Source organism: Notolabrus celidotus, chromosome 7 (genome assembly GCF_009762535.1).
Source record: "Notolabrus celidotus isolate fNotCel1 chromosome 7, fNotCel1.pri, whole genome shotgun sequence".
Lineage (NCBI taxonomy): Eukaryota > Metazoa > Chordata > Actinopteri > Labriformes > Labridae > Notolabrus > Notolabrus celidotus.
In genome coordinates, this window is record NC_048278.1 from 13,011,012 (window position 1) to 13,025,143 (window position 14,132).

The window sequence follows — 14,132 nt, forward strand, 5'->3', positions numbered from 1 at the left end:
GGCAGAGGTCTGGGGGTGGGGTCGCTCCTGAAGAAAATTGCTCTTGAAAGTAACTCAACTCAGCTCCTAACAAGCGTTAGATACCATCAAAACAATTCCATCATCTTTCCATGTCCACCTATATGCTTCACATGCTGTAATGTCATGCAATGAAGTAGTTTTAAATTAACCCTGGAGTAACAGTGGCAAGAGCTCAATAATGGATTTATACAGTTACTAATGGAGCTTACATTTTTTTCTTTTATAAGGTTACTCTTAATCCCTTGGATGGAAAATGTAAGCTCCTACTCACCTACATATTCAAACTTCAAAAGACCAGTCTAAGAGATTAAATATACATTTTTTTTTTATCCCTCAGGTCACCAAATAGTCAAATTATGTTCAATAGATACAAACTGAGAATATTTTAGTTTATCTACATGTGGTTAATGAGGATTTTACAGACAGATAAGCATATTGTTGGCTTCCTGTGATGTTTTCATGTATTATACCATGTTTTTTGTACCTATTTGTCCCTGTGCTCCACATATTAACTTCACTTTAACACAGAAATCTGAGTGAGAAGTTGAAGAATTCCCTAACCATTAATCCCCAGCTTTAAAACCAGTATGGATGATCTACTGCTAGCTTGCAAACCACACAGTGCATCCTCTGTGTGCCTTTGTGACTGTGATCTCTCATTTTCAGTATCTCTTCAGTTTTCTCTTACAGATTTTTATACCCTACATTTCTGCTTTAAAGCTGCTCTGAGGAACTTTTGGTTTATATCAATTTTGGCACCCCATTGTGGACAAAGTGATACCTCTTATCTCTTGTTCTGTACATGCTAAAGTAGTGTTTTCAACAAAAACCTCACCCTGCTGTCTTTTAACAGCCAGATTGATCACTCAATGTGATTATTTGCCATGAAAACAGCCGAAAAAGGATGTTTCTAAAGCCAAATGTCAATCATGTGGTCTGACACCTACCCCTTCTGAGTGGTTTAAGGCATTACAAATGACAACAGAGAAGCTATCAGTGTTGTTGTGTATGGTTTTGTTTGCTTTTGAAGGTCATAAAGAGGCATCAGTGTTTGTTTCAGTCTGTTTCTCAGCTGGTGAAAAACTCCTCATGGTGCCTTTAAAGCACACTTTGTTACAAGTTTGTTCCTTGTGACTCATTTTGCTCAAGCTTTGTACTTTTAGAAAGCTTTTTTTCCTCCATCTGAGGCTCAGAATGGGAAATTGAATTCCTATACTTAAGTCAATGGCACCATCTTCTGGATAAAACTGGGAGCCAGGAGATTTAGATGTTGTACTCTCCACACTATTCATAAGAGGTAGCATGATCATGAAGACCATGTAAGCTTGGGAAGATGAGGGAAGCAAAGAAAGAAAGAAAGAAAGAAAGAAAGAAACTCACAATAAATAGACTTGCTTATAATAAAACAGAGTTTACAGACAGTCTGTTATAGGAGTAGAAACATATGTAATCCATTCTCCTCAATATATTCATCTTTTTGTATTATAAATGAAAAAGTCATTCTTTTCACCACAGAGATGTTATTCACCAGATCAATTGGTTCATCTGCATTGCGTATTTCTTCTTTCAGCCTTGTCCTGGTTAAGCACTTTTAACATGGCACCAATAATCTTCTTATCAGGTACAGTATATGACATTATGTTTCAGCACCAGTTTGATTCTCTCAGCTGCCTTCAGACCAGATGACCCAAGATAACATTAAAGGTTCAGTGTGTAGGATTGATTTACATTTAGCAGAACAGATTTGGTAGAAATGTAAAATATTTGCATGTATGTTTAAACTATAGTGTGTTCACCTTCTGGAACGTCACCACTAGGGGACTCTTCTTGAAAGAATGAACATCTTAGGTGGTGAATATTTCAGTGATGTTCTGAGAACAAAACAATTTAATAACATGATTGCATGAAGTGATATTTCTTGCTGGAGTTGATACACAAAAAGATTCACCACTTAAGTCTGTAGTCTACCTTGAAAAGTGCCAAGAGTTTAACAATTCAAGTCCCAACACTCAATGAACTGAATATTTGAGACAAAAACAAATGTAGAAAAAAACAAAGACAATTGAAGGATCCAGTTTAATGCAAGGCTTTAAATTAATAATTGAATTGCCCAACACTACTCAGCCAGTCATTCTTTTGTAAGGCCTCGAAGACAACCATTTGATTTTCGAGGATCTGATATATTTAAAGACTCACAAGTAAGACAGCAGGAAAAGTGTACAAGATAAATTGTGAGGATGTACTATACATCAAAACTGTTCTCTCTCTATTTTGCCATGTTGTTGCTGTATAAGTAGGTCTACTTCCTCTTTGAGGTTGCAGCAGTGCTTTCAGTCTCACTGGAGGTAAAGGTGCACATGACCACAATAAGAGGCATATGCAACAAGCTTATTTCCTTCAACATCTCATCTTTGTAAAATGCTGTTTCTCCTTTTTTCTGCTTTCATGTAATAAACTAAAGTGGGAAAACCTTCATCTGACTCCAGGCATGACTTTGCCACCCTCTGTTTTGTTTCTTGACCAATTTGAACTCACTGTATAAGGTGTAAAAGGAAGTGGGCAGTTGTCTTGAAAGCCAATTAACACAGTGTTAGAATCGGTCATTGACGCATCTATATTGCGGTGTGCCCTGTTGCATAAATACATACAGTATAGCATCTTGAGATGCTAAGAGACAACATGCTACATCTTAAGATTTAGCATCTTGGCTCGTTCTTTTATTGACAGCAGTTGTAGGAATGAGTGTCTGGATATTTCTGTGTGCTAGCAGCAAACTGTGCATCTTTGTTTGCATGAATGCAGTGATGCATAAGAATGCCCTTATGGACACAAGAGGATGCAGGCTTGTGTTAAAAAAAGTATCCAATAAGATAAATGCATGTGAGTATGCTAGTGTGCATGCATGTTTTCATAGGGCACAAGCAAGTCCTCTGAAGACCAATCACTTTGCCTCTGTGTACCAGCACACCTGCTCTCTCTGTTATAAATAGACAGTGGATACATCAATTCCCTCGTGTCACACAGCTTCACTTCAAAAACTTTTGTTTTGACAGAAGGGAGGAGACACACTCTACAGAGACAGACGGGAGCTGGGAAACAGAAGGAGCCTGCCTGTATAGGAAAGTGGCTCTAATGTGTGAATCGAGGCTTTATATTAATATTCTCATTTGTGTTTGAGGCTTCAAGCAACAGATTTTTCTTACATCTGAATAAAAAACAAAGACTCCAAAATAGAAAACAGGGATAATTCATTAGTTTTCAGAAATTTTCATCACTTCAATTTTCAGATTGTAACTAATTTCTTTAAAAATAATAATTCAATGAATCCAAGGAAAATAAGTATTTATCTCATTATAGGTTTAGCTTTTTATTGCTAATATAAATGAGTTGATGGTAATATCTCACATTTCTCGTCAGTGAACCAGTGCCCCCCTGTGGTACCCATATAAGCTGCAACTCTCAGACATCCCAAACGACACATGTTGAGATGGAACCCAGCATGCAGTACTGAATGAGCATCAGTAGAGGGAGAACATCTTCATGTTGTGATCACAGGTGCAACTGCAAAGACATCAAATCTGTGTCCAATGTATTCCCCATTTTATGTGCACAGTACAAATCCTTGTTAATCTGAATGAAGTCTCTATGACCTGCATGATCAAAACAGGTACAGTATTTTGAGGTGGAAGATCAGCCATGTTTAAAAAACACCAAAATACATTACAAAGGAAAGTCCTACTACACCACAGGGATGATACCAGTATAATGTGCTTCAAGAAAACTCCTATAAGCATAAACCTGTCAGCATATCAATGAACAAATTAATAAATTAAAGATAAATATATTGTCACTGATTTTTTTTTATGTTTACAACATTTGAGTATGACAGCTAATGAAGTTTGTTTTACGGTACATATTATTCTTAAAAAGATTAAAATAAATTTGTCGATTGAAATATGTTTTGTATGAAACCTCAGTCTTAAAAACTAATTTGCTAGTAGTTTATAAAAAGTACATCACCTTTTAAAAATGAGAGAAATAGAAATAGAAATATGAATTAATTATACAGTACAAGTTGCCTGCATCTGAACATTAAGTGTTTCACTATATTACAATGATTAGTGTATATTATGTATTATAGTATTTTAGTATAATCTTTCTCTCATCTTACAGTGATGCTGCTTAACTTAACAAATTGTAATTGTAATTTAACTTATAGAATTCAAAGTTAGGATTATTTTTAGATTAACACCTGAGCTACGGGGTAACAAAGAAAACCGTTTAGATTGTCTCAAAGTCAAAAAACAAAGCCACAACTTTAACTCAGTGGGGGACATGTACAATTTCAAATGCTTTCAAGTTTTTTTATGCTGACATTTAGCTGATAAGGGATTTATGTACTTAAATGACAAAATGTCACTTTGGGGGAAAGACAGAAGGATGAGCCTAGTGCAGATTTGAAATAAAAAGTTTTTTGTCAACAAAAGAACAAAAGGGACAAACAAATCTTTCTTAAATGTCCAAAAACTAAACCCAAAAGGAAGCGCTACGAAAACACAGGGACGCAGAAACACAGAACACAGAATACAAGAGAGACGAACAATCATCCAACCCAGGACAGGGGAAACAGAGGAACTAAATACACAGAGTAATTAACACAGTCAGGTGAAACTTACAAGTGCAATCAAAAAGGCAGGGAAACACACAAGGACAGGATGTAAAACTAAACTGGAAACACGGGGGTCAAGAACTACAAAATAAAAACAGGAAACACAAGACAAGACTAATAAACACATCAAGAGACATGGATCACTCAACACGCAAGGGTGACTAAGGATAACTAATAGGCCTACAGAATAAACGTGGGGAGAACCCAGGGCATGAAACACACAGAAAAAAAAAACTTAACATCAACTAATGAGACAAAAGTTATCTAGCAATAAGCAAAGACAACCACAAAGTGAGACACAACACATTCTGATAGCACATTGCTGCCTGTTAGAAATAAAAGAAGAGCTTAGAACACAGGATTTTTTCCAAAAGTAGTATTTTAGTATTTAAAAAAATCAACTTAACACTTGAATACAATATACATATCTAATAGCCTTGAAGGGAAAATCTAATATGTGAAGCTTTTAGATTTAGTTGTTATGTTGTTTGTTAAATTCACCACATATCACGACAAAATATTATTTCCATTCCTGACTCATTTCTTAGTCACTACTACTCTGTTACTTTACCTTTAAATTTAATGTGCATGTTTCGCTCAGAGGATTTGTATTCAAAGATGCCCTCAGTTGAAATGCTTATATGTAATTAAAGACAAGTTATAAAATCAAAGTTAGTATGAGTTAAATTTGATGGAGGGATGCTAGATCACATTCAATACATCGAAAATTCCTTCAATATAAAGAGGCGATCCACTTAGTTTAGAAAATTTGATTTTATGATTGCTGTGTTGTGGAAACAGTCCATTAAGAAATCATATAACATGATATTAAAACCTATAGATTTTAAGAGGTTTCAAACTTAGATAAAATTACAGTTATGATTGATCCAGTACATTCTAAATTAACTTTGCTTCTTCTGATGAATATGTATAACACCTTTTAGAATAATTGTCCTGCATTTAATATAACATTCAGTTCAGAGAGCAGAGGATTGTCACTGAAATGACAGTCATGTAGGCATCTCTGAAGATTAATCCACATTTGCAATACACAGCAGGTACCGCAATATACTTGCATCATCAAGTGTGACAGTTGACCACTGGGTATTTACTGTAAAGGACTTTCTCATGTTAAAGGACTTCCACATGTTTTCCTGCAATTCACAGAATCCCTGTGGATGTAGTTAGGTGATTCTAATACACAAGAAGGACTCTTTAATCTAATGGTAACAATAAATCTTAATAAAATAATACGGATAAGTGCTAAAAGAAGTCCCATACTGAATTAACGACAAGTGATTGGGAGCCAGGCTAACAGCTGGTGTTTCCAACATAACTTTAAAACAAACCACACCACATCCACAGATGGTTCAGGTTTGATGGATGAAGTAATCAGTTAACTGTTCATGTTGGATGGATGTAGGACTGAACTGATCGTCTTGGACTGGCTGGTTGAACCTGAGAAGGAGGACTCTTAAAACAAACCAGCAGCAAAACAGAAACAATTTTGTCAGACTCGGTTTAATACGGTCTGCTTGTTATCTTGTTACCCAGGTTTAACATAGAAACCACAACGCCATCACTCCAAACGTCAGAGAATGGTTGTGAAAACCATAGACTTCACTGAGTTGTGGCTGGAAAAAAGTGTTAAATGTAGGGGGCTGCTCGTGCTGCTGCTGCTGCTAGCATTGTAGAAAAGGTTTCACTATGGTCTTGCAGCTGATGTACACAATCTCTTTTCTAAACAGCATACAGATGGGCAGACTTTTGGAAAGTATTCTATTCTTCATATCAAGTCCCCATGATGTGATTTCTGAGGTGGGGAAAGCAAACCCCTTTGCTGATCTTGGATGTTGTTTTCTCGCTGTGAGCTAACTAAAACTACCAGCTAGCCACCTAAGCTAACATTAGTCTCAGAATCAGCTTTATCAGAATCAGAATCAGCTTTATTCGCCAAGTATGCTTGAACACACAAGGAATTTGACTTTGGTAAACTGTGCTCTCTTTGTACAAGGCATAAGAATAGGAATAAGAATAAGAACTACAATAAAAAATAAAATGAAAATATAATAACAATAACCTTAGCTATAAATACAAAGAAACAACAAATAGGCTTGACTAATATGTACAGGCTAAAATAATCTCTCGAGGAGAGGTCAACGACTGAGTCTTGCACAATTGAACATGCTGAGCACAGTTAGCAGAAATAACACAGCAAAACCTTGGTTAACTGGATCACAACTTTGAAGCAAGGCCATTGTGTGACATTTTTACCAATCCATGGTACCGCAAACAAGCGCACTCAGATCTGTAATGGTAAGATTGGGTAGGTGAATGTTTTCATCCATACTTTTTTATTTGAGAATAAGATAAAAAGATGTCTCCTCTCATATCTTCTGAGGGAATCCAGGCAAGTATATTGATAATAAATGAACTGCATACATAGAAACTTGTCAATCCAACCAATCAAAATATTTTACATAACATAATTTCCACTCCACGCACAATCATGCTCTCATTTACTGGCACAGCTTTGGCTCCTTCTTGCTCAGAATCTTGAACTTCAGGGACAAAATGTCCCCCTAACTGAACTGGACATCTTTAGAGGACAACCCGCTGTACCTTCTGAAACAGCCAACCCAGATAGATATCTAGATACACTGATAGATGAATGGATAGATACTGTGAACTTATTAAAAGATCTTTATGCACAATGGAGGACAGCAGAAGGAACCACATCAAAGAGCCGAGATCCAGCCCCTTCTCCCCACTTTCCCCCTGTCTGCTATCAAACAATGACCCCTTTACCAGCAGCCATTATTCAGAATCAGCCGCTCTTCCAAAACAGGTCATCTTAGTTCTTCAACTTGACAATCTCCTGCTGGTCTGGCTTATCCACACCCCATTCCTCTCTCCTTCCCTCGCCCCTAGAAGAAAAGAGACAGAGATGAGGGGATTTGCCTCACACTAGGTAGCTGTTTTATGTGAAGCATATGAGAAGAGAGAGAAGAAAGGAGAGAGGTTTTTTGGTGAGGCTTGGCAAAGAGAGCCAGGAGCCCACTTGAGGAGCAGTGGGTCTTAGAGCTGGATGATTTGTTTGGAGAAGCCCTCTCCAGCCAAAAGGAGGATTAGCTGCACGCGGGTTCCCATGGAACCAAGGCGAGGTGGAGAGGGCTTTCAGAGGTTACCACACCCTGCATGACTGTGTATGCGTGCATATAGACACACATGCACAAACACTGAGCAACATACACATATTCAACAGACATCACACAGCACTCTGCATCTATCTTCATATAACACAACCATGGGCACAGATCCTGAGGTGAGATGTGTTGAAAGGTTTGCAAAGTTGAGAGCTCTTCCAGATCTCTACCTTACCACTGATACTTCTAACCACTCCACGCAAACAATCCAGAGTATGTCAAAGCTAAGGTACAAAAATAAACCTCTTGCTGCTTTAACAAAAGCTCAAATTTCAAAAACATCTGTGAATCCCAGCATCAGTGTGTTCTGCAGAATAAGTTCATCCTGCTTGTGAGGCCTGTTTGTCTTTGTCGTATCACAGAAGCTTTCTGAAGGCAAACACTTCATCAAGATTAGAGACCAGTGTTGAAGTAAGAACTTGAACAGGGTGACAGGGTTGAGGCTAACACACAGTTTGGAGTTTAAAGTCTCAGTGGGACTTTTTTTAACTGATGATATTTTGACATTTCACAGTGGGAGCAGCACCAGTGTAAATAATAAAATGCTAAAATTGCAGGGTCAACCTCACCATTTTGTTTGAAAGGAACAGTAGGGCAATGATTTTCCAACCTTAAGCTGGCAGGGGAGTTTCTAAAAGAGTTGAACTGACAAAATGAAACACTGGGTTGCTTTCTAAGATCACACATTTGGCAACATTATGCTTCTGTTGTTTGGTTCAGTGTAAAATACAAGGCATTATGACAGGCCTTATTTGAGAAAGTATGACAAGGTCTTTGTTAAAAAAGGACTGCCATCACCCTGTCCACGCTGAATAAAACAAACACAGCCTTCTGCTGCCTAAAAGTTACAGCTGTGTTTTTAAAGTGTTACATCCCACCTGAGAGCAGCCCAAGAGGGTAAACAACAATCCAACAAAGTGACCAAACAAAACCGCATAAACACCTTAAAGGCTTGAATGGGATAAATTCCAAGAAATGCAAACAGCAAAATCATTGAACAAAGGAAAACTTAAGACAAAATCAACAAAATCTCTGTCTGAGAGGCAGTCCCCACACTAGGCTCCTGTCATCTGATGTCAGCATGTGAGTTAGTCCTTTTTATATAAAGAGTACACAACAGTCCAGCTCCGCCATTGTCACACCCTTGTACTTTTATATGGATCCTGCAAAAGCATAATATTGGTGTCCCAGTGTGTGATTTCACATTGAGTGATGGCGTTGCGGGAGCATGACAGGTAAACACACAGCTGGAGCTTTACATAGACACACACTGGGACATGCACACACACACAGCTGTTCCGCCTTGCCTACTCTGCTGGCTCACAGTGTTGCCTCTGATACCACCTCCTATGCTGGACACTATCACGTTTCTGAGGCGTTTATATTGATGGCAGGGGAGTAAATATCGCACCTTGAACTGGCAGTATGAAGAAGGCTATGTTACAAGACCAGGTACACATTGTTGAAAACCAATACCTGCAGAGCTACACATAACAGTAAGGAAATGAGACAGGTAATGTAGGTAATATTGTACATACAGATAGTAGACATGTCATTATATTCACTTTTGAAAGGCACTGATATTTTTCTGTATTATTGTTTACACTGTAGAAAACTGTGCACTTTGAGCTTACTAGTGCACTGAGGACATCAGTGCAAAGGGCCAGGATGTTCTCCATCCAGGGGCCTTTGATGCACAGCATGGTGCAGCTCTCTCTTTGACCTACCAAGAACTAATTAGAGCACATACAACTGACCAGAAATATATCCAGTCTTTCAACTTTTCATATTTGTTGTAATTTATTGAGCTGTTAAACTTTAACACATTTTCTGATTGGTTTCTATATGTTGTAAAGCCTATTCATACCATGTACACATTTAAAGGCATAACAGGGACTACTACATTAACAACCTTTGCTGATGCTTTTAACATTTCTCAGCTATACATATTCAAAACCTTTTCACAAAAAGAGAAGGAGGAGGAGCGCTGTATTCCATGAGTTGTTTATGCTGCCATCTGCTGGACAAGCAAGGAACACTGGTGATTTAAAGAGGCCTCATGCTTGAGGACTTATCTTGAGTTTACTTTGTGTCATCAACACATTTTTATCAACTTAGAAATCAGCCAAAGTATTTTACAAATTGTTGCTTAGATTATAAAATATGTAAACGTTTCTGAATGCATCTTTAAATGATTGTACATGTGCTCAACAGAGTTTTAGTTGTTTTCACAGTTTGCAAATGTTCCATCTGTTCTCTCTTAGGATATGTCTAATGGTGTTTGGTGAGTTTTTAGTCTCGTAACTTTTGGGAAAAGACTCAAAGTGCTCTCCTCTTTTTTTTCCTTCTTCAGGCTCCATCAGTCCCAGCGTAGTTTTGGTGAACCTCTGTGGTGAGTGTCCTGCTGCAAAAATGAATTGGCTTTCACACAGCCTTGAGCAAAAGGGAATGACATGTCTCTGCAGAGAGCAGGGGCACTCTTTGGTCTTTGAGATGCTGATCATGTATGAGTCACCAACTCTGAAATCTGCAGATGACCCAACTTCTAAAAATATTCTTAATCCATGGTTCAGTTTTCTCCAATGGGATTTATAATCGTTTTCAAAACCTGGGATAAAATTTCTGCAAATTTGGCCCAGGCTTGAAGAAGAGCATTGTCCATTGTTTTTTGCTTATTCACATTAAAACTGAGCTAAATTATTTAGATTATTTTAGGAACATGTGACATAGAGATTTATTGCCTCATAAACATGAGATGACAGTTCTTAAAAACAACGGCACATGTGTGAACAATATTTGATAAATATATTTGGTTTGTTACATGTATTTCTTGTGTCTCTGATCAAGATAAAGTCGCCATGTTTTATGAATGTGGCAAGATTAGTGGGGACAGAAGGTTAAAAGTCAAGCCGACCCACTACCTGGTGCCTTGTCCACTTGCTCCTGTCTGGTTTGCTTTTGTAGTGTAGATGTTGCTGCAAGTAGGCCTACCTGAAACCATCCTTTAAACTGTAGTTGTCTCCTAAATCATGTGTGATCTTTGCTTTCTTTTAGTTTAATCTTTCATTGTGTTTCGCATACTTTGCTTTAATCAAGTGATTCCCAAACTGGGGGCGAGACCCCCAAGGGGGAGCCTGGAGTCACAAAGGGGGTGCGCGACAAGACTTAATAAAAATAATGCACACTATTCTGCACTGGTAGCAAAGTATTGCCAATTTGCTAAAGGATCTCTGGTTAACGCTAGGCTGACAATAAAACAACACCAAACAGCACAACTATTCTAAGTTGTGACAAGTAATACCTTGCCCTCAGCTTAACCTCCACTAACTGTGGGCTGCCTATGCATTAAAAATGTGGAAGTTCTATTCACTTTTAATCGCTTCCTCCATAAAAGTGGCTAGTTGGTTTTTCAGTGTTGATGTCACACACTGAAAATGCAATTCTGTTTTCTTGTGTCAATGTTCCAAATCATTCTAAAGATGCAGGAGTTTGTCAGTGAAGCATGTGTTTAATAGTATTTTGTATTGTTGTAGCCATTAAGCATATGTTTATGTGAGGATGCGTGTGTTGAGGGAAAGGCGGGCTTGAAAATATTTTCATCAATCAAAGGGGAGCCCCTCCGAAAAAGTCTGGGAACCACTGCCTTAACCTATGGTTCCACTGCTTCTATTGAACAATCCTTTGTGAAGCCCCATGATGGTAAGTAGGGTGGCTCAGCATTTAGTAACCCTAGGTTGCAGAATTTTGGGCCTTGTTTTTAATATGTGCATTTCATTTTAGGCTAACCTACACCATCACTCTTTTTGCCCTGGCTTAAGAGTTTGGTTTAAGTTACTATTTATAGTGCTGTGCTAGTTTGAGTAAGTGAGTTTTGTTTTTCAGTAAGTTTATTTGAGTTATTTTGACTTTTAACACTTGTGTTTGATCTGTTTGGTTGTTTAACCCTCTCTGTATTAACCAGTGTATCTTTAAATGTTGCAATAAAGGCTAAAAATGACAACAACAATAAACTAGTTTGCTGATTTTATACACGGATGTCTTCATATCACACTCCACCAGCATACCATTCATGACAATGTACGCATTCATGCTGATATGTTTCTATATCCTCAAACATATTCATTCTCATGACATTACATGTAAACTTATCTAAGATAGTGTTAAAAAAAATGGTACTTGTGGTACAAATATATCCTCATATTTTTATATACTTTTAAAGTGAGTGTATGTTTTTAAGGATATGTCCCATGCTGGTAGACCCCCGTGTTGATGTCACCATCAACAGCTGCCATGAACACCGCCCCTCCCACCATGGACTCACCCAGTTGCTGTGACTGTCCACTGCAACCTGGGAAATCTTTGGTCCCTTTCATCTCCAAGTACCACCCCAGTGGAAGATTGAACAACTGGTAGCAGTGCTGTCAACACCTCCCTGTACACACCATGAACAGCCCAGCTTAGCCTTGTGGCAAACATAGCGCAGATTAGCATGCCAGCAGTCCTCTTCCCAAACATCTCTGACAGCATTAGCACATGCTAAGTCAAGGGCGTACGTGAGAGCCAGCTGTCAAGTGGAGGGAATTCCTGGTCCTACACTCAAGGTCGCTCCCACCATTCAAAGCTATGGTGCTCCCACGCTAGGTGTTAACTTGGTATCGCTAACAGTTTAGCTTGGATGTCCTGGCATGTTTGAAAGAGGGTCTTAACTGGTGCTTTACATTTACACAGCAGGGCTACAGTGTGTGATCTTCACCTGTCACACAACACACTGTGTTTTATGAGGAGGTCACAGGGAAGGCAACTGTGACAGAGGAATATTCAAAATATTAAGTACCTCTTCATTATAGAAAAATGAAGCATTTGAAGCACAGCTGGCTCTAAGTTTTAAACATTGGTGACCTCGAGGTGAACTGATAACCGTGAACTTTCACATCCAAAATAACTTAATTTACTATTTGCCTCATTACAACATCAATAGAACACATTATTTACTGCAGCATCAGAATAACTTTGCAGGAGTATGCAGAAACATTTCACTTTGGTCCATTGTCCCTTTATTCCAAAAGAGATTGTCCTAACATGCCCATGCATTGGGACGCTACAATGTAATGTGCATTTCTGTGCTCATTACATACACACACTTAAATTTAGGCTACATTGGCAACTGATAAATGATTTATATATTTATGATTTTTTAGATAATAGTAGACCTGTTTGAGTCATTTACACCTAACACTAATTCAATAGGTCCATCATATGAGTTAGATATTGACGCAGCTACAGTTCCTTGGGAACATTGTGTTGGGAAACATTCCTGCCTTTTTTTGTGTCCCGTAAAAAACACAAAGACGTGTGACACAGTGGTTTTGAAACGCTCAGCTAAGAACCCCAGGAGCAACAAAGAAGAACTATACGCAGTTTAAAAAGGAATGGAGAAAATAGCAGACCCAGTTTCAACCAAAGATACTGCTGTGAGGAAAAAGTGTCTTTTTTATGCTCAAGGTAAAGGATTCTATATATCTGGATATGAGGCCTCTCTGTCTCACCAACATGTAAAAACAACTTTATCTTCTATGCAATATTTATTAGACTTCTCCATTCTGTGGGTGAGCAAAATTCGAGTAACCTAAAACTAATCATAATAAATTGTATGTAAATAGACAAAAGTTCTTGAACATGACATTTACTTCACTCTGTGTCCAAACACAAAGCATGTGCAGTAAGCAGGGTCTGAACTGAGTGGGTTTGGTTTAGATAAATTCAACAATTCACGCTGATTTTAATTACAGCCAACAGGGCATTGAATGCAACATTAAAGGCAATAAACACACAGAGCTGCGTTTCAGACAAGACGTCCTCTCTTCCTAGTCCTCCCACCCTCGGTTGCCCCCTCCTTCACTTTAATCCAGTGGTGGAATTTCACTCGACAAGTGATCAAAGACCAATCGCACGATGCCAGGTGCGGCTGCAGCTTCAACCGTTGACAACCACCTAGCAATATTTCCCCCTGTCCTTTTCTCTTCTCTGAAAAAAAGAGAAACCCAAAACAAAGCTGGTCGAACCGCTGTGTGTTTTTAAGTCTGTGAAAAACAGTTTCTTTCCCCACCTCTATTATTTTTTAACACTTTATTCTTTTTTTCCAGAAGGGGAAGTAGGAATGTTTTTCCCGTCTTTATTGACACTGATCTGTGTTACCTAGTCTCCCGTCCCCCTCAGCGCGCTGTGTGGTGGCCGGT